This window comes from Schistocerca americana, chromosome 2 (assembly GCF_021461395.2).
Source record: "Schistocerca americana isolate TAMUIC-IGC-003095 chromosome 2, iqSchAmer2.1, whole genome shotgun sequence".
Taxonomy (NCBI): domain Eukaryota; kingdom Metazoa; phylum Arthropoda; class Insecta; order Orthoptera; family Acrididae; genus Schistocerca; species Schistocerca americana.
The window spans coordinates 1090460389-1090484256 of record NC_060120.1 but is presented as its reverse complement, the minus strand read 5'-3'; positions in this window follow the sequence as shown (position 1 = coordinate 1090484256).

Here is a 23868-nt window from a genome sequence, read left to right as displayed (position 1 = left end):
TACTTAAGTCGGCATTGTGCCTTTTGAATTTAATTGCGATGCAATTTCTGTGCCTCATCGTCAATAAGAATGTCCAAGGTACACAGTAAACCGGAAGTGAAGCATCTGAATCTAAATCTGGACTCAGAGGAGAGGTTCAAATCATAGAAAGTTAGAGTGTCAGTCCTCTTGTACTTAAGTCGGCATTGTGACTTTTGAATTTAATTCCGATGCAATTTCTGTGTTTCATCGCCAATAAGAAGTTCCGAGGTATACAGTAAACCTGAAGTGAAGCATCGGAATCTAAAACTGGACTCACAGGAGAGGGTCAAATCATAGAAAGTGAGAGTGTCAGTCATCTTGTACTTACGTCGGCATTATGCCTTTTGAATTTAATTCCGATGCAATTTCTGTGTTTCATCGTCAATAAGAAAGTCCAAGGTACACAGTAAACCTGAAGTGAGTCATCGGAATCTAAAACCGGACTCACAGGATTGGTTCAAATCATAGAAAGTGAGACTGTCAGTCCAATTGTACTTAAGTCGACATTGTGCCTTTTGTATTAAATTCGGATGCAATTTCTGTGTTTCATCATCATTAGGAAGGTCCAAGGGATACAGTAAACCTGAAGTGAAGCGTCGGAATCTAAAACTGGACTCACAGGAGAGCCTCATATCATAGAAGGTTAGAGTGTCAGTCCTCTTGTACTTAAGTCGGCATTATGCCTTTTGAATTTAATTCCGATGCTACTTCTGTGTTTCATCGTCAATAAGAAGTTACGAGGTATACAGTAAACCTGAAGTGAAGCATCGGAATCTAAAACTGGACTCACAGGAGAGGTTCAAATCATAGTAAGTTAGAGTGTCAGTCCTCTTGTATTTAAGTCGGCATTCTGCCTTTTGTATTAAATTCGGATTCAATTTCTATGATTCATCGTCAATAAGAAGGTCCAAGGGATACAGTAAACCTGAAGTGGTGCATCGGAATCTAAAACTGGACTCACAGGAGAGGTTCAAATGATAGAAAGTGAGAGTGTCAGTCCTCTTGTACTTAAGTCAGCATTGTGCCTTTTGTATTTAATTCGGATGCAATTTCTGTGTTTCATCATCAATATGAAGGTCCAAGGGATACAGTAAACCTGAAGTGAAGCATCGGATTCTAAAACTTGACTCACAGGAGAGGTTCAAATCATAGAAAATTAGAGTGTCAGTCCTCTTGTACTTAAGTCGGCATTGTGCCTTTTGAATTTAATTGCGATGCAATTTCTGTGCCTCATCGTCAATAAGAATGTCCAAGGTACACAGTAAACCGGAAGTGAAGCATCTGAATCTAAATCTGGACTCAGAGGAGAGGTTCAAATCATAGAAAGTTAGAGTGTCAGTCCTCTTGTACTTAAGTCGGCATTGTGACTTTTGAATTTAATTCCGATGCAATTTCTGTGTTTCATCGCCAATAAGAAGTTCCGAGGTATACAGTAAACCTGAAGTGAAGCATCGGAATCTAAAACTGGACTCACAGGAGAGGGTCAAATCATAGAAAGTGAGAGTGTCAGTCATCTTGTACTTACGTCGGCATTATGCCTTTTGAATTTAATTCCGATGCAATTTCTGTGTTTCATCGTCAATAATAAAGTTCCGAGGTATACAGTAAACCTGAAGTGAACCATCGGAATCTAACACTGGACTCACAGGAGAGGCTAAAATCATAGAAAGTTAGAGTGCCAGTCTTCTTGTGCTTAAGTCGGCATTGTGCTTTTTGTATTTAATTCCGATCAATTTCTGTGTTTCATCGTCAATAAGAAGTTCCGAGGTATACAGTAAACCTGAAGTGAAGCATCGGAATCTAAAACTGGACTCACAGGAGAGGGTCAAATCATAGAAAGTGAGAGTGTCAGTCCTCTTGTACTTAAGTCGGCATTGTGCCTTTTGTATAAACTTCGGATGCAACTTCTGTGTTTCATCGTCAATAAGAAGGTCCAAGGGATACAGTAAACCTGAAGTGAAGCATCGGAATCTAAAACTGGACTCACAGGAGAGGTTCAAGCCATAGAAAGTTAGAGTGTTAGTCCTCTTGTACTTAAGTCGGTATTTTGCCTTTTGTATTAAATTCGGATTCAATTTCTGTGTTTCATCGTCAATAAATAGGTCCAAGCGATACAGTAATCCTGACGTGAAGCATCAGAATCTAAAATTGGACCCACAGGAGAGGTTCAAAGCATAGAAAATTAGAGTGACAGACCTCTTGTACTTAAGTCGGCATTGTGCCTTTCGTATTAAATTTGGATGCAATTTCGTGTGTTTCATCGTCAATAAGAAGGTCTAAGGTACACAGTAAACCTGAAGTGAAACATCGAAATCTAAAACACTACTCACAGGAGAGGTTCAAATCATAAAAAGTGAGAGTGTCAGTCCTCTTGTACTTAAGTCGGCATTGTGCCTTTTGTATTAAATTCGGATGCAATATCGGTGTTTCATCGTCAATAAGAAGGTCCAAGTGAAACAGTAAACCTGAAGTGAAGCATCGGAATCAAAAACTGGACTCACAGGAGAGGTTCAAATCATAGAAAGTGACAGTGTCAGTCCACTGGTACTTAAGTCGGCATTGTGCCTTTTGTAATTAATTCGGATGCAATTTCTGTGTTTCATCATCAATAAGAAGGTCCACGGTATACAGTACACCTGAAGTGAATCATCGGAACCAAAAGCTGTACTCACAGGAGAGGTTCAAATCATAGAAAGTTAAAGTGTCAGTCCTCTTGTACTTAAGTCGGCATTGTGCCTTTTAAATATAATTCGGATGCAATTTCTGTGTTTCATCGTCCATAACAAGGTCCAAGGTATACAGTAACCCTGAAGTGAAGCATCGGAATCTAAAACTGGATTCACAGGAGAGGTTCAAATCATAGAAAGTTAGAGTGTCATTCCTCTTGTACTTAAGGCGGCATTGTGCCGTTTGTATTAAATTCAGATTGCAATTTCTGTGTTTCATCGTCATTAAGAAGGTCCAAGGGAAACAGTATACCTGAAGTGAAGCATCGGAATCTAAAACTGGACTCACAGAAGAGGTTCAAATCATAGAAAGTTAGAGTGTCAGTCCTCTTGTACTTACGTCGGCATTATGCCTTTTGAATTTAATTCCGATGCAATTTCTGTGTTTCATCGCCAATAATAAAGTTCCGAGGTATACAGTAAACCTGAAGTGAAGCATCGGAATCTAAATCTGGACTCACAGGAGAGGTTCAAATCATAGAAAGTTAGAGTGTCAGTCCTCTTGTACATAAGTCGGCATTGTGCCTTTTGTATTAAATTCGGATGCAATTTCTGTGTTTCATCGTCAACAAGATGTTCCAAGGGATACAGTAAACCTGAAGTGAAGCAACGGAATCCAAAACTGGACTCACAGGAGAGGTTCAATTCATAGAAAGTTAAAGTGTCAGTCTTCTTGTACTTAAGTCGGCATTGTGCCTTTTGAATTTAATTCCGATGCAATTTCTGTGTTTCATCGTCAATAAGAAGTTCCGAGGTATACAGTAAACGTAAGGTGAAGCATCGGAATCTAAAACTGGACTCATAGGTGTGGGTCAAATCATAGAAAGTTAGTGTGTCAGTCCTCTTGTACTTAAGACGGCATTGTGCCTTTGGTTTTAAATTCGGATGCAATTTCTGTGTTTCATCGTCAATAAGAAAGTCCAAGGTACACAGTAAACCTGAAGTGAGTCATCGGAATGTAAAACTGGACTCACAGGATTGGTTCAAATCATAGAAAGTGAGACTGTCAGTCCAATTGTACTTAAGTCGGCATTGTGCCTTTTGTATTAAATTCGGATGCAATTTCTGTGTTTCATCATCATTAGGAAGGTCCAAGGGATACAGTAAACCTGAAGTGAAGCGTCGGAATCTAAAACTGGACTCAAAGGAGAGCCTCATATCATAGAAGGTTAGAGTGTCAGTCCTCTTGTACTTAAGTCGGCATTATGCCTTTTGAATTTAATTCCGATGCTACTTCTGTGTTTCATCGTCAATAAGACGTTACGAGGTATACAGTAAACCTGAAGTGAAGCATCGGTATCGGAAACTGGACCCACAGGAGAGGTTCTAATCATAGAAATTTAGAGTGTTAGTCCTCTTGTACTTAAGTAGGCATTGTGCCTTTTGTATTGAATTCGGATGCAATTTCTGTGTTACATCGTCAATAAAAAGGTCCAAGGGATACAGTAACCCTGAAGTGAAGCATCGGTATCTAAAACTGTACTCACAGGAGAGGTTCATAACATAGAAAGTGTGAGTGTCAGTCCTCTTGTACTAAAGTCGGCATTGTGCCTTTTGTATTAAATTCGGATGCAATTTCTGTGTTTCATCGTCAACAAGATGTTCCAAGGGATACAGTAAACCTGAAGTGAAGCATCGGAATCTAAATCTGGACTCAGAGGAGAGGTTCAAATCATAGAAAGTTAGAGTGTCAGTCCTCTTGTACTTAAGTCGGCATTGTGCCTTTTGAATTTAATTCCGATGCAATTTCTGTGTTTCATCGTCAATAAGAAGGTCCAAGGGATACAGTAAACCTGAAGTGAAGCATCGAAATCTAAAACTGGACTCACAGGAGAGGTTCAAATCATAGAAAGTGATAGTGTCAGTCCTCTTGTACTTAAATCAGCATTGTGCCTTTTGCATTAAATTCGGAAGCAATTTCTGTGTTTCATCGGCAATAAGATGGTCCAAGGGATACATTAAACCTGAAGTGAAGCATCGAAATCTAAAACTGGACTCACAGGAGAGGTTCAAATCATAGAAATTGAGAGTGTCAGTCCTCTTGTACTTAAGTCAGCATTGTGTCTTTTGTATAAAATTCGGATGCATTTTCTGTGTTTCATCTCAATAAGAAGGTCCAAGGTATACAGTAACCCTGAAGTGAAGCATCGGAATCTAAAACTGGACTCACAGGAGAGATTCAAATCATAGAAAGTGACAGTGTCTGTCCTCTTGTACTTAAGTCGGCATTGTGCCTTTTGTATTAAATTCGGATGCAATTTCTGTGTTTCATCGTCAATAAGAAAGTCCAAGGGATACAGTAAATCTGAAGTGAAGCATCGGAATCTAAAACTGGATTCACAGGAGAGGTTCAAATCATAGAAAGTTAAAGTGTCGGTCCTCTTGTACTTAAGTCGGCATTGTGCCGTTTCTATTATATTCGAATGCAATTTCTTTGTTTCACCGTCAATAAGAAGGTACAAGGGATACAGTAAACCTGAGGTGAAGCATCGGAATCTAAAACTGGACTCACAGGAGAGGTTCAAATCATTGAAAGTTAAAGTGTCAGTCTTCTTGTACTTAAGTCGGCATTGTGCTTTTAGAATTTAATTCCGATGCAATTTCCGTGTTTCATCGTCAATAAGAAGGTCCGAGGGATACAGTAAACCTGAAGTGAAGCATCGGAAACTAAAACTGGACTCACAGGACAGGTTCAAATCACAGAAATTTACAGTGTCAGTCTTCTTGTGCTTAAGTCGGCATTGTGCATTTTGAATTTATTTCCGATTCAATTTCTGTGTTTCATCGTCAATAAGAAGTTCCGAGGTATACAGTAAACCTGAAGTGAAGCATCGGAATCTAAAACTGGACTCACAGGAGAGGGTCTAATCATAGAAAGTTCGAGTGTTAGTCCTCTTTTACTGAAGTCGGCATTGTGCCTCTTGTATTAAATTCGGATGCAATTTCTGTGTTTCGTCGTCAATAAGAAGGTCCAAGGGATACAGTAACCCTGAAGTGAAGCATCGGAATCTAAAACTGGACTCACAGGAGAGGTTCAAAACATAGAAAGTTAGAGTGTTAGTCCACTTGTACTTAAGTCGGCATTGTGCCTTTTGCATTAAATTCGGATTCAATTTCTGTGTTTCATCGTCAATAAATAGGTCCAAGCGATACAGTAATCCTGAAGTGAAGCATCGGAATATAAAATTGGACCCACAGGAGAGGTTCAAAGCATAGAAAATTACAGTGTCTGTCCTCTTGTACTTAAGTCGGCATTGTGCCTTTTGTATTAAATTTGGATGCAATTTCTGTGTTTCATCGTCAATAAGAAGGTCCATGGTACACAGTAAACCTGAAGTGAAACATCGAAATCTAAAACTGTACTCACAGGACAGGTTCAAATCATAGAAAGTGAGAGTGTCAGTCCACTGGTACTTAAGTCGGCATTGTGCCTTTTGTATTAAATTCGGATGCAATTTCTGTGTTCCATCATCAATAAGAAGGTCCACGGGTTACAGTAAACCTGAAGTGAATAATCGGAACCTAAAGCTGTACTCACAGGAGAGGTTCAAATCATAGAAAGTGAGAGTGTCAGTCCTCTTGTACTAAGTCGGCATTCTGCCTTTTGTATTAAATTCGGATGCAATTCCTGTGTTTCATGGTCAATAAGAAGGTCCAAGGGATTCAGTAAACCTGAAGTGAAGCATCGGAATCTAAAACTGGACTCACAGGAGAGGTTCAAATCATAGAAAGTCAGAGTGTTTGTCCTCTTGTACTTAAGTCGGCATTGTGCTTTTTGTATTAAATTCGGATGCAATTTCTGTATTTCATCGTCAATAAGAAGGTCCAAGGGATACAGTAACCCTGAAGTGAAGCATGGGAATCTAAAACTGGACTCACAGGAGAGGTTCAAAACATAGAAACTGAGAGTGACTGTCCTCTTGTTCTTAAGTCGGCATTGTGCCTTTTTTTTTAAATTCGGATGCAATTTCTGTGTTTCATCGTCAATAAGAAGGTCCAAGGTAAAAAGGAAACCTGCAGTGAAGCATCGGAATCTAAAACTGGACTCACAGGAGAGGTTCAAATCATAAACAATTGGAGTGTCATTCATCTTGTACTAAAGTCGGCATTGTGCCTTTTGTATTAAATTCGGATGCAATTCCTGTGTTTCATGGTCAATAAGAAGGTCCAAGGGATTCAGTAAACCTGAAGTGAAGCATCGGAATCTAAAACTGGACTCTCAGGAGAGGTTCAAATCATAGAAAGTTAGAGTGTTTGTCCTCTTGTACTTAAGTCGGCATTGTGCTTTTTGTATTAAATTCGGATGCAATTTCTGTATTTCATCGTCAATAAGAAGGTCCAAGGGATACAGTAACCCTGAAGTGAAGCATGGGAATCTAAAACTGGACTCACAGGAGAGGTTCAAAACTTAGAAAGTGAGAGTGTCAGTCCTCTTGTACTTAAGTCGCCATTGTGCCTTTTGTATTAAATTCGGATGCGGTTTCGGTGTTTCATCGTCAATAAGAAGGTCCAAGGGATACAGTAAACCTGAAGTGAAGCATCGAAATCTAAAACTGGACTCACAGGAGAGGTTCAAATCATAGAAAGTGAGAGTGTCAGTCCTCTTGTACTTAAGTCGGCATTGTGCCGTTTGTATTATATTCGGATGCAATTTCTTTGTTTCATCGTCAATAAGAAGGTACAAGGGATACAGTAAACCTGAGGTGAAGCATCGGAATCTAAAACTGGACTCACAGGAGAGGTTCAAATCATAGAAAGTTAAAGTGTCAGTCTTCTTGTACTTAAGTCGGCATTGTGCTATTTGAATTTAATTCCGATGCAATTTCTGTGTTTCATCGTCAATAAGAAGTTCCGAGGTATACAGTAAACATGAAGTGAAGCATCGGAATCTAAAACTGGACTCACAGGAGAGGCTCAAATCATAGAAAGTTAGAGAGTCATTCCTCTTGTACTTAAGTCGGCATTGTGCCATTTGTATTAAATTCGGATGCAATTTCTGTGTCCCATCGTCAATAAGATGGTGCAGGGGATACAGTAAACCTGAAGTGAAGCATCGGAATCTAAAACTGGACTCACAGGAGAGGTTCAAATCATAGAAAGTGAGAGTGTCAGTCCTCTTGTACTTAAGTCGGCATTGTGCCTTTTGTATTAAATTCGGATGCAATTTCTGTGTTTCATCGTCAATAAGAAGGACCAAGGGATACAGAAAACCTGAAGTAAAGCATCGTAATCTAAAACTGGACTCAGAGGAGAGGTTCAAATCATAGATAGTGAAAGTGTCTGTCCTCTTGTACTTTATTCGGCATTGTCCCTTTTGTATTAAATTCGGATGCAATTTCTGTGTTTCATCGTCAATAGGAAGATCCAAGGGATACAGTAAACCTGAAGAGAAGCATCGGAATGTATAACTGGACTCACAGGAGAGGTTCAAATCATAGAAAGTTAGAGTGTCAGTCTTCTTGTACTTAAGTCGGCTTTGTGCCTTTTGTATTAAATTCGGATGCAATTTCTGTTTTTCATCGTCTATAAGAAGGTCCAAGGGATACAGTAAACCTGAAGTGAAGCATCGGGATCTAAAACTGGACTCACGGGAGAGGTTCAAATCATAGAAAGTTAGAGTGTCAGTCCCCTTGTACTTAAGTCGGCATTGTGCCTTTTGTATAAAATTCGGATGCAATTTCTATGTTTCATCGTCAATAAGAAGGTCCAAGGTATACAGTAACCCTGAAGTGAAGCATCGGAATCTAAAACTGGACTCACAGGAGAGGTTCAAATCATAGAAAGTGAGAGTGTCAGTCCACTGGTACTTAAGTCGGCATTGTGCCTTTTGTATTACATTCGGATGCAATTTCTGTGTTTCATCATCAATAAGAAGGTCCACTGGATACAGTAATCCTGAAGTGAATCATCGGAACCTAAAGCTGAACTCACAGGAGAGGTTCAAATCATAGAGAGGGAGAGTGTCAGTCCTCTTGTACTAAGTCGGCAATGAGCCTTTTGTATTAAATTCGGATGCAATTCCTGTGTTTCATCGTCAATAAGAAGGTCCAAGGGATTCAGTAAACCTGAAGTGAAGCATCGGAATCTAAAACTGGACTCACAGGAGAGGTTCAAATCATAGAAAGTTAGAGTGTTAGTCCTCTTGTACTTAAGTCGGCATTGTGCTTTTTGTATTAAATTCGCATGCAATTTCTGTATTTCTTTGTCAATAAGAAGGTCCAAGGGATACAGTAACCCTAAAGTGAAGCATGGGAATCTAAAACTGGACTCACAGGAGAGGTTCAAAACATAGGAAGTGAGAGTGTCAGTCGTCTTGTTCTTAAGTCGGCATTGTGCCTTTTGTATTAAATTCGGATGCAATTTCTGTGTTTCATCGTCAATAAGAAGGTCCATGGTATAAAGGAAACCTGCAGTGAAGCATCGGAATCTAAAACTGGACTCACAGGAGAGGTTCAAATCATAAACAATTAGAGTGTCATTCCTCTTGTACTGAAGTCGGCATTGTGACTTTTGTATTAAATTCGGATGCAATTTCTTTGTTTCATCGTCAATAAGAAGGTACAAGGGATACAGTAAACCTGAAGTGAAGCATCGGAATCTAAAAGTGGACTCACAGGAGAGGTTCAAAGCATAGAAAGTGAGAGTGACAGTCCTCTTGTACTTAAGTCGCCATTGTGCCTTTTGTATTAAATTCGGATGCGATTTCTGTGTTTCATCGTCAATAAGCAGGTCCAAGGGATACAGTAAACCTGAAGTGAATAATCGGAACCTAAAGCTGTACTCACAGGAGAGGTTCAAATCATAGAAAGTGAGAGTGTCAGTCCTCTTGTACTAAGTCGGCATTGTGCCTTTTGTATTAAATTCGGATGCAATTCCTGTGTTTCATGGTCAATAAGAAGGTCCAAGGGATTCAGTAAACCTGAAGTGAAGCATCGGAATCTAAAACTGGACTCACAGGAGAGGTTCAAATCATAGAAAGTCAGAGTGTTTGTCCTCTTGTACTTAAGTCGGCATTGTGCTTTTTGTATTAAATTCGGATGCAATTTCTGTATTTCATCGTCAATAAGAAGGTCCAAGGGATACAGTAACCCTGAAGTGAAGCATGGGAATCTAAAACTGGACTCACAGGAGAGGTTCAAAACTTAGAAAGTGAGAGTGTCAGTCCTCTTGTACTTAAGTCGCCATTGTGCCTTTTGTATTAAATTCGGATGCGGTTTCTGTGTTTCATCGTCAATAAGAAGGTCCAAGGGATACAGTAAACCTGAAGTGAAGCATCGAAATCTAAAACTGGACTCACAGGAGAGGTTCAAATCATAGAAAGTGAGAGTGTCAGTCCTCTTGTACTTAAGTCGTCTTTGTGCCTTTTGTATTAAATTCGGATGCAATTACTGTTTTTCATCGTCTATAAGATGGTCCAAGGGATACAGAAAACGTGAAGTGAAGCATCGGGATCTAAAACTGGACTCACAGGAGAGGTTCAAATCATAGAAAGATAGAGTGTCAGTCCTCTTGTACTTAAGTCGGCATTGTGCCTTTTGTACAAAATTCGGATGCAATTTCTGTGTTTCATCGTCAATAAGAAGTTCCAAGGTGTACAGTAACCCTGAAGTGAAGCATCGGAATCTAAAACTGGACTCACAGGAGAGGTTCAAAACATAGAAAGTTAGAGTGTCATACCTCTTGTACTTAAGTCGGCATTGTGCCGTTTGTATTATATTCGGATGCCATTTCTTTGTTTCATCGTCAATAAGAAGGTACAAGGGATACAGTAAACCTGAGGTGAAGCATCGGAATCTAAAACTGGACTCACAGGAGAGGTTCAACTCATAGAATGTTAAAGTGTCAGTCTTCTTGTACTTAAGTCGGCATTGTGCTATTTGAATTTAATTCCGATGCAATTTCTGTGTTTCATCGTCAATAAGAAGTTCCGAGGTATACAGTAAACATGAAGTGAAGCATCGGAATCTAAAACTGGACTCACAGGAGAGGCTCAAATCATAGAAAGTTAGAGAGTCATTCCTCTTGTACTTAAGTCGGCATTGTGCCTTTTGTATTAAATTCGGATGCAATTTCTGTGTTTCATCGTCAATAAGATGGTCCAAGGGATACAGTAAACCTGAAGTGAAGCATCGGAATCTAAAACTGGACTCACAGGAGAGGTTCAAATCATAGAAAGTGAGAGTGTCAGTCCTCTTGTACTTAAGTCGGCATTGTGCCTTTTGTATTAAATTCGGATACAATTTCTGTGTTTTATCGTCAATAAGAAGGTCCAAGGGATACAGAAAACCTGAAGTGAAGCATCGTAATCTAAAACTGGACTCAGAGGAGAGGTTCAAAGCATAGAAAGTTACAGTGTCTGTCCTCTTGTACTTAATTCGGCATTGTGCCTTTTGTATTAAATTTGGATGCAATTTCTGTGTTTCATCGTCAATAAGAAGGTCCATGGTACACAGTAAACCTGAAGTGAAACATCGAAATCTAAAACTGTACTCACAGGACAGGTTCAAATCATAGAAAGTGAGAGTGTCAGTCCACTGGTACTTAAGTCGGCATTGTGCCTTTTGTATTAAATTCGGATGCAATTTCTGTGTTTCATCATCAATAAGAAGGTCCACGGGTTACAGTAAACCTGAAGTGAATAATCGGAACCTAAAGCTGTACTCACAGGAGAGGTTCAAATCATAGAAAGTGAGAGTGTCAGTCCTCTTGTACTAAGTCGGCATTCTGCCTTTTGTATTAAATTCGGATGCAATTCCTGTGTTTCATGGTCAATAAGAAGGTCCAAGGGATTCAGTAAACCTGAAGTGAAGCATCGGAATCTAAAACTGGACTCACAGGAGAGGTTCAAATCATAGAAAGTCAGAGTGTTTGTCCTCTTGTACTTAAGTCGGCATTGTGCTTTTTGTACTAAATTCGGATGCAATTTCTGTATTTTATCGTCAATAAGAAGGTCCAAGGGATACAGTAACCCTGAAGTGAAGCATGGGAATCTAAAACTGGACTCACAGGAGAGGTTCAAAACATAGAAACTGAGAGTGACTGTAATCTTGTTCTTAAGTCGGCATTGTGCCTTTTTTTTAAAATTCGGATGCAATTTCTGTGTTTCATCGTCAATAAGAAGGTCCAAGGTAAAAAGGAAGCCTGCAGTGAAGCATCGGAATCTAAAACTGGACTCACAGGAGAGGTTCAAATCATAAACAATTGGAGTGTCATTCCTCTTGTACTAAAGTCGGCATTGTGCCTTTTGTATTAAATTCGGATGCAATTCCTGTGTTTCATGGTCAATAAGAAGGTCCAAGGGATTCAGTAAACCTGAAGTGAAGCATCGGAATCTAAAACTGGAATCACAGGAGAGGTTCAAATCATAGAAAGTTAGAGTGTTTGTCCTCTTGTACTTAAGTCGGCATTGTGCTTTTTGTATTAAATTCGGATGCAATTTCTGTATTTCATCGTCAATAAGAAGGTCCAAGGGATACAGTAACCCTGAAGTGAAACATGGGAATCTAAAACTGAACTCACAGGAGAGGTTCAAAACTTAGAAAGTGAGAGTGTCAGTCCTCTTGTACTTAAGTCGCCATTGTGCCTTTTGTATTAAATTCGGATGCGGTTTCTGTGTTTCATCGTCAATAAGAAGGTCCAAGGGATACAGTAAACCTGAAGTGAAGCATCGAAATCTAAAACTGGACTCACAGGAGAGGTTCAAATCATAGAAAGTGAGAGTGTCAGTCCTCTTGTACTTAAGTCGTCTTTGTGCCTTTTGTATTAAATTCGGATGCAATTACTGTTTTTCATCGTCTATAAGATGGTCCAAGGGATACAGTAAACCTGAAGTGAAGCATCGGGATCTAAAACTGGACTCACAGGAGAGGTTCAAATCATAGAAAGATAGAGTGTCAGTCCTCTTGTACTTAAGTCGGCATTGTGCCTTTTGTACAAAATTCGGATGCAATTTCTGTGTTTCATCGTCAATAAGAATTTCCAAGGTGTACAGTAACCCTGAAGTGAAGCATCGGAATCTAACACTGGACTCACAGGAGAGGTTCAAATCATAGAAAGTTAGAGTGTCATACCTCTTGTACTTAAGTCGGCATTGTGCCGTTGGTATTATATTCGGATGCAATTTCTTTGTTTCATCATCAATAAGAAGGTACAAGGGATACAGTAAACCTGAGGTGAAGCATCGGAATCTAAAGCTGGACTCACAGGAGAGGTTCAAATCATAGAAAGTTAAAGTGTCAGTCTTCTTGTACTTAAGTCGGCATTGTGCTATTTGAATTTAATTCCGATGCAATTTCTGTGTTTCATCGTCAATAAGAAGTTCCGAGGTATACAGTAAACATGAAGTGAAGCATCGGAATCTAAAACTGGACTCAGAGGAGAGGTTCAAATCATAGAAAGTGAAAGTGTCTGTCCTCTTGCACTTTATTCGGCATTGTCCCTTTTGTATTAAATTCGGATGCAATTTCTGTGTTTCATCGTCAATAGGAAGATCCAAGGGAAACAGTAAACCTGAAGAGAAGCATCGGAATGTATAACTGGACTCACAGGAGAGGTTCAAATCATAGAAAGTTAGAGTGTCAGTCTTCTTGTACTTAAGTCGGCTTTGTGCCTTTTGTATTAAATTCGGATGCAATTTCTGTTTTTCATCGTCTATAAGAAGGTCCAAGGGATACAGTAAACCTGAAGTGAAGCATCGGGATCTAAAACTGGACTCACAGGAGAGGTTCAAATCATAGAATGTTAGAGTGTCAGTCCTCTTGTACTTAAGTCGGCATTGTGCCTTTTGTATAAAATTCGGATGCAATTTCTATGTTTCATCGTCAATAAGAAGGTCCAAGGTATACAGTAACCCTGAAGTGAAGCATCGGAATCTAAAACTGGACTCACAGGAGAGGTTCAAATCATAGAAAGTGAGAGTGTCAGTCCACTGGTACTTAAGTCGGCATTGTGCCTTTTGTATTACATTCGGATGCAATTTATGTGTTTCATCATCAATAAGAAGGTCCACTGGATACAGTAATCCTGAAGTGAATCATCGGAACCTAAAGCTGTACTCACAGGAGAGGTTCAAATCATAGAGAGGGAGAGTGTCAGTCCTCTTGTACTAAGTCGGCAATGTGCCTTTTGTATTAAATTCGGATGCAATTCCTGTGTTTCATCGTCAATAAGAAGGTCCAAGGGATTCAGTAAACCTGAAGTGAAGCATCGGAATCTAAAACTGGACTCACAGGAGAGGTTCAAATCATAGAAAGTTAGAGTGTTAGTCCTCTTGTACTTAAGTCGGCATTGTGCTTTTTGTATTAAATTCGCATGCAATTTCTGTATTTCATTGTCAATAAGAAGGTCCAAGGGATACAGTAACCCTAAAGTGAAGCATGGGAATCTAAAACTGGACTCACAGGAGAGGTTCAAAACATAGGAAGTGAGAGTGTCAGTCCTCTTGTTCTTAAGTCGGCATTGTGCCTTTTGTATTAAATTCGGATGCAATTTCTGTGTTTCATCGTCAATAAGAAGGTCCATGGTATAAAGGAAACCTGCAGTGAAGCATCGGAATCTAAAACTGGACTCACAGGAGAGGTTCAAATCATAAACAATTAGAGTGTCATTCCTCTTGTACTGAAGTCGGCATTGTGACTTTTGTATTAAATTCGGATGCAATTTCTTTGTTTCATCGTCAATAAGAAGGTACAAGGGATACAGTAAACCTGAAGTGAAGCATCGGGATCTAAAACTGGACTCACAGGAGAGGTTCAAATCATAGAAAGTTAGAGTGTCAGTCCTCTTGTACTTAAGTCGCCATTGTGCCTTTTGTATTAAATTCGGATGCGATTTCTGTGTTTCATCGTCAATAAGCAGGTCCAAGGGATACAGTAAACCTGATGTGAATAATCGGAACCTAAAGCTGTACTTACAGGAGAGGTTCAAATCATAGAAAGTGAGAGTGTCAGTCCTCTTGTACTAAGTCGGCATTGTGCCTTTTGTATTAAATTCGGATGCAATTCCTGTGTTTCATGGTCAATAAGAAGGTCCAAGGGATTCAGTAAACCTGAAGTGAAGCATCGGAATCTAAAACTGGACTCACAGGAGAGGTTCAAATCATAGAAAGTCAGAGTGTTTGTCCTCTTGTACTTAAGTCGGCATTGTGCTTTTTGTATTAAATTCGGATGCAATTTCTGTATTTCATCGTCAATAAGAAGGTCCAAGGGATACAGTAACCCTGAAGTGAAGCATGGGAATCTAAAACTGGACTCACAGGAGAGGTTCAAAACATAGAAACTGAGAGTGACTGTCCTCTTGTTCTTAAGTCGGCATTGTGCCTTTTTTTTTTAAATTCGGATGCAATTTCTGTGTTTCATCGTCAATAAGAAGGTCCAAGGTAAAAAGGAAACCTGCAGTGAAGCATCGGAATATAAAACTGGACTCACAGGAGAGGTTCAAATCATAAACAATTGGAGTGTCATTCCTCTTGTACTAAAGTCGGCATTGTGCCTTTTGTATTAAATTCGGAGGCAATTCCTGTGTTTCATGGTCAATAAGAAGGTCCAAGGGATTCAGTAAACCTGAAGTGAAGCATCGGAATCTAAAACTGGACTCACAGGAGAGGTTTAAATCATAGAAAGTTAGAGTATTTGTCCTCTTGTACTTAAGTCGGCATTGTGCTTTTTGTATTAAATTCGGATGCAATTTCTGTATTTCATCGTCAATAAGAAGGTCCAAGGGATACAGTAACCCTGAAGTGAAGCATGGGAATCTAAAACTGGACTCACAGGAGAGGTTCAAAACTTAGAAAGTGAGAGTGTCAGTCCTCTTGTACTAAAGTCGCCATTGTGCCTTTTGTATTAAATTCGGATGCAATTACTGTTTTTCATCGTCTATAAGATGGTCCAAGGGATACAGAAAAATTGAAGTGAAGCATCGGGATCTAAAACTGGACTCACAGGAGAGGTTCAAATCATAGAAAGATAGAGTGTCAGTCCTCTTGTACTTAAGTCGGCATTGTGCCTTTTGTACAAAATTCGGATGCAATTTCTGTGTTTCATCGTCAATAAGAAGTTCCGAGGTATACAGTAAACATGAAGTGAAGCATCGGAATCTAAAACTGGACTCACAGGAGAGGCTCAAATCATAGAAAGTTAGAGAGTCATTCCTCTTGTACTTAAGTCGGCATTGTGCCTTTTGTATTAAATTCGGATGCAATTTCTGTGTTTCATCGTCAATAAGATGGTCCAAGGGATACAGTAAAACTGAAGTGAAGCATCGGAATATAAAACTGGTATCACAGGAGAGGTTCAAATCATAGAAAGTGAGAGTGTCAGTCCTCTTGTACTTAAGTCGGCATTGTGCCTTTTGTATTAAATTCGGATACAATTTCTGTGTTTCATCGTCAATAAGAAGGTCCAAGGGATACAGAAAACCTGAAGTGAAGCATCGTAATCTAAAACTGGACTCAGAGGAGAGGTTCAAATCATAGAAAGTGAAAGTGTCTGTCCTCTTGTACTTTATTCGGCATTGTCCCTTTTGTATTATATTCGGATGCAATTTCTGTGTTTCATCGTCAATAGGAAGATCCAAGGGATACAGTAAACCTGAAGAGAAGCATCGGAATGTATAACTGGACTCACAGGAGAGGTTCAAATCATAGAAAGTTAGAGTGTCAGTCTTCTTGTACTTAAGTCGGCTTTGTGCCTTTTGTATTAAATTCGGATGCAATTTCTGTTTTTCATCGTCTATAAGAAGGTCCAAGGGATACAGTAAACCTGAAGTGAAGCATCGGGATCTAAAACTGGACTCACAGGAGAGGTTCAAATCATAGAAAGTTAGAGTGTCAGTCCTCTTGTACTTAAGTCGGCATTGTGCCTTTTGTATAAAATTCGGATGCAATTTCTATGTTTCATCGTCAATAAGAAGGTCCAAGGTATACAGTAACCCTGAAGTGAAGCATCGGAATCTAAAACTGGACTCACAGGAGAGGTTCAAATCATAGAAAGTGAGAGTGTCAGTCCACTGGTACTTAAGTCGGCATTGTACCTTTTGTATTACATTCGGATGCAATTTCTGTGTTTCATCATCAATAAGAAGGTCCACGGGATACAGTAATCCTGAAGTGAATCATCGGAACCTAAAGCTGTACTCACAGGAGAGGTTCAAATCATAGAGAGTGAGAGTGTCAGTCCTCTTGTACTAAGTCGGCAATGTGCCTTTTGTATTAAATTCGGATGCAATTCCTGTGTTTCATCGTCAATAAGAAGGTCCAAGGGATTCAGTAAACCTGAAGTGAAGCATCGGAATCTAAAACTGGACTCACAGGAGAGGTTCAAATCATAGAAAGTTAGAGTGTTAGTCCTCTTGTACTTAAGTCGGCATTGTGCTTTTTGTATTAAATTCGCATGCAATTTCTATATTTCATTGTCAATAAGAAGGTCCAAGGGATACAGTAACCCTAAAGTGAAGCATTGGAATCTAAAACTGGACTCACAGGAGAGGTTCAAAACATAGGAAGTGAGAGTGTCAGTCCTCTTGTTCTTAAGTCGGCATTGTGCCTTTTGTATTAAATTCGGATGCAATTTCTGTGTTTCATCGTCAATAAGAAGGTCCATGGTATAAAGGAAACCTGCAGTGAAGCATCGGAATCTAAAACTGGACTCACAGGAGAGGTTCAAATCATAAACAATTAGAGTGTCATTCCTCTTGTACTGAAGTCGGCATTGTGACTTTTGTATTAAATTCGGATGCAATTTCTTTGTTTCATCGTCAATAAGAAGGTACAAGGGATACAGTAAACCTTAAGTGAAGCATCGAATTCTACAACTGGACTCACAGGAGAGGTTCAAATCATAGAAAGTTAGAGCGTCAGTCCTCTTGTACTTAAGTCGACATTGTGCCTTTTGTATTAAATTCGGATGCAATTTCTGTGTTTCATCGTCAATAAGAAGGTCCAAGGGTTACAGTAAACCTGAAGTGAAGCATCGGAATCTAAAACTGGACTCACCGGAGAGGTTCAAATCATAGAAAGTGAGAGTTTCAGTCCTCTTGTACTTAAGTCGGCATTGTGCCTTTTGTATTAAATTCGGATGCAATTCCTGTGTTTCATGGTCAATAAGAAGGTCCAAGGGATTCAGTAAACCTGAAGTGAAGCATCGGAATCTAAAACTGGACTCACAGGAGAGGTTTCAATCATAGAAAGTTAGAGTATTTGTCCTCTTGTACTTAAGTCGGCATTGTGCTTTTTGTATTAAATTCGGATGCAATTTCTGTATTTCATCGTCAATAAGAAGGTCCAAGGGATACAGTAACCCTGAAGTGAAGCATGGGAATCTAAAACTGGACTCACAGGAGAGGTTCAAAACTTAGAAAGTGAGAGTGTCAGTCCTCTTGTACTAAAGTCGCCATTGTGCCTTTTGTATTAAATTCGGATGCAATTACTGTTTTTCATCGTCTATAAGATGGTCCAAGGGATACAGAAAAATTGAAGTGAAGCATCGGGATCTAAAACTGGACTCACAGGAGAGGGTCAAATCATAGAAAGATAGAGTGTCAGTCCTCTTGTACTTAAGTCGGCATTGTGCCTTTTGTACAAAATTCGGATGCAATTTCTGTGTTTCATCGTCAATAAGAAGTTCCAAGGTGTACAGTAACCCTGAAGTGAAGCATCGGAATCTAAAACTGGACTCACAGGAGAGGTTCAAATCATAGAAAGTTAGAGTGTCATACCTCTTGTACTTAAGTCGGCATTGTGCCGTTTGTATTATATTCGGATGCAATTTCTTTGTTTCATCGTCAATAAGAAGGTACAAGGGATACAGTAAACCTGAGGTGAAGCATCGGAATCTAAAACTGGACTCACAGGAGAGGTTCAAATCATAGAATGTTAAAGTGTCAGTCTTCTTGTACTTAAGTCGGCATTGTGCTATTTGAATTTAATTCCGATGCAATTTCTGTGTTTCATCGTCAATAAGAAGTTCCGAGGTATACAGTAAACATGAAGTGAAGCATCGGAATCTAAAACTGGACTCACAGGAGAGGCTCAAATCATAGAAAGTTAGAGAGTCATTCCTCTTGTACTTAAGTCGGCATTGTGCCTTTTGTATTAAATTCGGATGCAATTTCTGTGTTTCATCGTCAATAAGATGGTCCAAGGGATACAGTAAAACTGAAGTGAAGCATCGGAATATAAAACTGGTATCACAGGAGAGGTTCAAATCATAGACAGTGAGAGTGTCAGTCCTCTTGTACTTAAGTCGGCATTGTGCCTTTTGTATTAAATTCAGATACAATTTCTGTGTTTCATCGTCAATAAGAAGGTCCAAGGGATACAGAAAACCTGAAGTGAAGCATCGTAATCTAAAACTGGACTCAGAGGAGAGGTTCAAATCATAGAAAGTGAAAGTGTCTGTCCTCTTGTACTTTATTCGGCATTGTCCCTTTTGTATTATATTCGGATGCAATTTCTGTGTTTCATCGTCAATAGGAAGATCCAAGGGATACAGTAAACCTGAAGAGAAGCATCGGAATGTATAACTGGACTCACAGGAGAGGTTCAAATCATAGAAAGTTAGAGTGTCAGTCTTCTTGTACTTAAGTCGGCTTTGTGCCTTTTGTATTAAATTCGGATGCAATTTCTGTTTTTCATCGTCTATAAGAAGGTCCAAGGGATACAGTAAACCTGAAGTGAAGCATCGGGATCTAAAACTGGACTCACAGGAGAGGTTCAAATCATAGAAAGTTAGAGTGTCAGTCCTCTTGTACTTAAGTCGGCATTGTGCCTTTTGTATAAAATTCGGATGCAATTTCTATGTTTCATCGTCAATAAGAAGGTCCAAGGTATACAGTAACCCTGAAGTGAAGCATCGGAATCTAAAACTGGACTCGCAGGAGAGGTTCAAATCATAGAAAGTGAGAGTGTCAGTCCACTGGTACTTAAGTCGGCATTGTACCTTTTGTATTACATTCGGATGCAATTTCTGTGTTTCATCATCAATAAGAAGGTCCACGGGATACAGTTATCCTGAAGTGAATCATCGGAACCTAAAGCTGTACTCACAGGAGAGGTTCAAATCATAGAGAGTGAGAGTGTCAGTCCTCTTGTACTAAGTCGGCAATGTGCCTTTTGTATTAAATTCGGATGCAATTCCTGTGTTTCATCGTCAATAAGAAGGTCCAAGGGATTCAGTAAACCTGAAGTGAAGCATCGGAATCTAAAACTGGACTCACAGGAGAGGTTCAAATCATAGAAAGTTAGAGTGTTAGTCCTCTTGCACTTAAGTCGGCATTGTGCTTTTTGTATTAAATTCGCATGCAATTTCTATATTTCATTGTCAATAAGAAGGTCCAAGGGATACAGTAACCCTAAAGTGAAGCATTGGAATCTAAAACTGGACTCACAGGAGAGGTTCAAAACATAGGAAGTGAGAGTGTCAGTCCTCTTGTTCTTAAGTCGGCATTGTGCCTTTTGTATTAAATTCGGATGCAATTTCTGTGTTTCATCGTCAATAAGAAGGTCCATGGTATAAAGGAAACCTGCAGTGAAGCATCGGAATCTAAAACTGGACTCACAGGAGAGGTTCAAATCATAAACAATTAGAGTGTCATTCCTCTTGTACTGAAGTCGGCATTGTGACTTTTGTATTAAATTCGGATGCAATTTCTTTGTTTCATCGTCAATAAGAAGGTACAAGGGATACAGTAAACCTTAAGTGAAGCATCGAAATCTACAACTGGACTCACAGGAGAGGTTCAAATCATAGAAAGTTAGAGCGTCAGTCCTCTTGTACTTAAGTCGACATTGTGCCTTTTGTATTAAATTCGGATGCAATTTCTGTGTTTCATCGTCAATAAGAAGGTCCAAGGGTTACAGTAAACCTGAAGTGAAGCATCGGAATCTAAAACTGGACTCACCGGAGAGGTTCAAATCATAGAAAGTGAGAGTTTCAGTCCTCTTGTACTTAAGTCGGCATTGTGCCTTTTGTATTTAATTCGGATGCAATTTCTGTGTTTCATCGTCAATAAGAAGGTCCAAGGGATACAGAAAACCGGAAGTGAAGCATCGGAATCTAAAACTGGACTCAGAGGAGAGGTTCAAATCATAGAAAGTGAAAGTGTCTGTCCTCTTGTACTTAATTCGGCATTGTCCCTTTTGTGTTAAATTCGGATGCAATTTCTGTTTTTCATCGTCAATAAGAAGATCCAAGGAATACAGTAAACCTTAAGTGAAGCATCGGAATGTATAACTGGACTCACAGGAGAGGTTCAAATCATAGCAAGTTAGTGTCAGACTTCTTGTGCTTAAGTCGGCATTGTGCCTTTTGTATTAATTTCGGATTCAATTTCTGTGTTTCATCGTCAATAAATAGGTCCAAGCGATACAGTAATCCTGAAGTGAAGCATCGGAATCTAAAATTGGACCCACAGGAGAGGTTCAAAGCAGAGAAAGTTAGAGTGTCAGTCCTCTTGTACTTAAGTCGGCATTGTGCCTTTTGTATTAACTTTAGATGGAATTTCCGTGTTTCATCTTCAATAAGAAGGTCCAAGGTACACCGTAAACCTGAAGTGAAACATCGAAATCTAAAACTCTACTCACAGGAGAGGTTCAAATCATAGAAAGTGAGAGTGTCAGTCCACTGTTACTTAAGTCGGCATTGTGCCTTTTGTATTAAATTCGGATCCAATTTCTGTGTTTTATCATCAATCTGAAGGTCCACGGGATACAGTAAACGCAAAGTGAATCATCGGAATCTAAAACTGTACTCACAGGAGAGGTTCAAATCATAGAGGTGAGAGTGTCAGTCCTCTTGTACTAAGTCGGCATTGTTCCTTTTGTATTAAATTCGGATGCAATTCCTGTGTTTCATGGTCAATAAGAAGGTCCAAGGGATTCAGTAAACCTGAAGTGAAGCATTGGAATCTAAAACTGGGCTCACAGGAGAGGTTCAAATCATAGAAAGTTAGAGTGTTAGTCCTCTTGTACTTAAGTCGGCATTGTGCCTTTTGTATTAAATTCGGATGTAATTTCTGTGTTTCATCGTCAATAAGAAGGTCCAAGGGATACAGTAACCCTGAAGTGTAGCATCGGAATCTAAAACTGGACTCACAGGAGAGGTTCAAAACATAGAAAGTGAGAGGGTCAGTCCTCTTGTTCTTCAGTCGGCATTGTGCCTTTTGTATTAAATTCAGATGCAATTTCTGTGTTTCATCGTCAATAAGAAGGTCCTAGGGATACAGTAAACCTGAAGTGAAGCATCGGAATCTAAAACTGGACTCAGAGGAGAGGTTCAAATCATAGAGAGTGAAAATGTCTGTCCTCTTGTACTTAATTCGGCATTGCCCCTTTTGTATTAAATTCGTATGCAATTTCTGTGTTTCATCGTCAATAAGAAGATCCAAGGGATACAGCAAACCTGAAGTGAAGCATCGGAATGTATAACTGGACTCTCAGGAGAGGTTCAAATCATAGAAAGTTCGAGTGTCAGTCTTCTTGTGCTTAAGTCGGCATTGTGCCTTTTGAATTTAATTCCGATTCAATTTCTGTGTTTCATCGTCAATAAGAAGTTCCGAGGTATGCAGTAAACCTGAAGTGAAGCATCGGAATCTAAAACTGGACTCACAGGAGAGGGTCAAATCATAGAAAGTTCGAATTTTAGTCCGCTTTTACTGAAGTCGGCATTGTGCCTTTTGTATTAAATTCGGATGCAATTTCTGTGTCTCGTCGTCAATGAGAAGGACCAAGGGATACAGTAACCCTGATGTGAAGCATCGGTATCTAAAACTGGACTCACAGGAGAGGTTCAAATCATAGAAAGTTCGAGTGTCAGTCCTCCTTTACTGATGTCGGAATTGTGCCTTTTGTATAAAATTCGGATGCAATTTCTGTGTTTCGCCGTCAATAAGAAGATCCAAGGGATACATTAACCCTGAAGTGAAGCATCGGAATCTAAAACTGGACTCACAGGAGAGGTTCAAATCATAGAAAGTGGGAGTGTCAGTCCTCCTGTACTTAAGTCGGCATTGTGCCTTTTGTATATAATTCATATGCAATTTCTGTGTTTCAACGTCAATAAGAAGGTCCAAGGGATACAGTAATCCTGAAGTGAAGCATCAGAATCTTATATTGGACTCACAGGAGAGGTTCAAATCATAGAAAGTGAGAGTGTCAGTCCTCTTGCACTTAAGTCGGCATTGTGCCTTTTGTATTAAATTCGGATGCAATTTCTGTGTTTCATCGTCAATAAAAAGGTCCAAGGCATACAGTAAACCTGAAGTGAAGCATCGGAATCTAAAACTGGACTCACGGGAGAGGTTCAAATCATAGAAAGTGAGAGTGTCAGTCATCTTGTACTTATATCGGCATGTGCCTTTTGTATTAAATTCTGACGCAATTTCTGTGTTTCATCGTCAATAAGAAGGACCAAGGGATGTAGTAAACCTGAAGTGAAGCATCGGAATCTAAAACTGGACTCACAGGAGAGGTTCAAATCATAGAAAGTGAGAGTGTCAGTCCTCTTGTACTTAAGTCAGCATTCTGCCTTTTGTATTAACTTCGCATGCAATTTCTGTGTTTCATCGTCAATAAGAAAGTCCAAGGGATACAGTAAACCTGAAATGAAGCATCTCAATCTAAAACTAGACTCACAGGAGAGGTTCAAGTCATAGAAAGTGAGAGTGTCAGTCCTCTTGTACTTAAGTCGGCATTGTGCCTTTTGTATTAAATTCGGATGCAATTTCTGTGTATCATCGTCAATACGATGGTCCTAGGGATACAGTAAACCTGAAGTGAAGCATCGGAATCTAAAACTGGACTCACAGGAGGGGTTCAAATCATAGAAAGTTAGAGTGTCAGTCGTCTTGTACTTAAGTCGGCATTGTGCCTTTTGTATTAAATTCGGATGCAATTTCTGTGTTTCATCGTCAATAGGAAGGTCAAAGGTATACAGTAAACGGGAAATGAAGCATCGGAATCTAAAACTGGACTCACAGGAGAGGGTCAAATCATAGAAAGTTCGAGTTTTAGTCCTCTTTTACTGAAGTCGGCATTGTGCCTTTTGTATTAAATTCGGATGCAATTTCTGTGTCTCGTCGTCAATAGGAAGGTCCAAGGGATACACTAACCCTGAAGTGAAGCATCGGA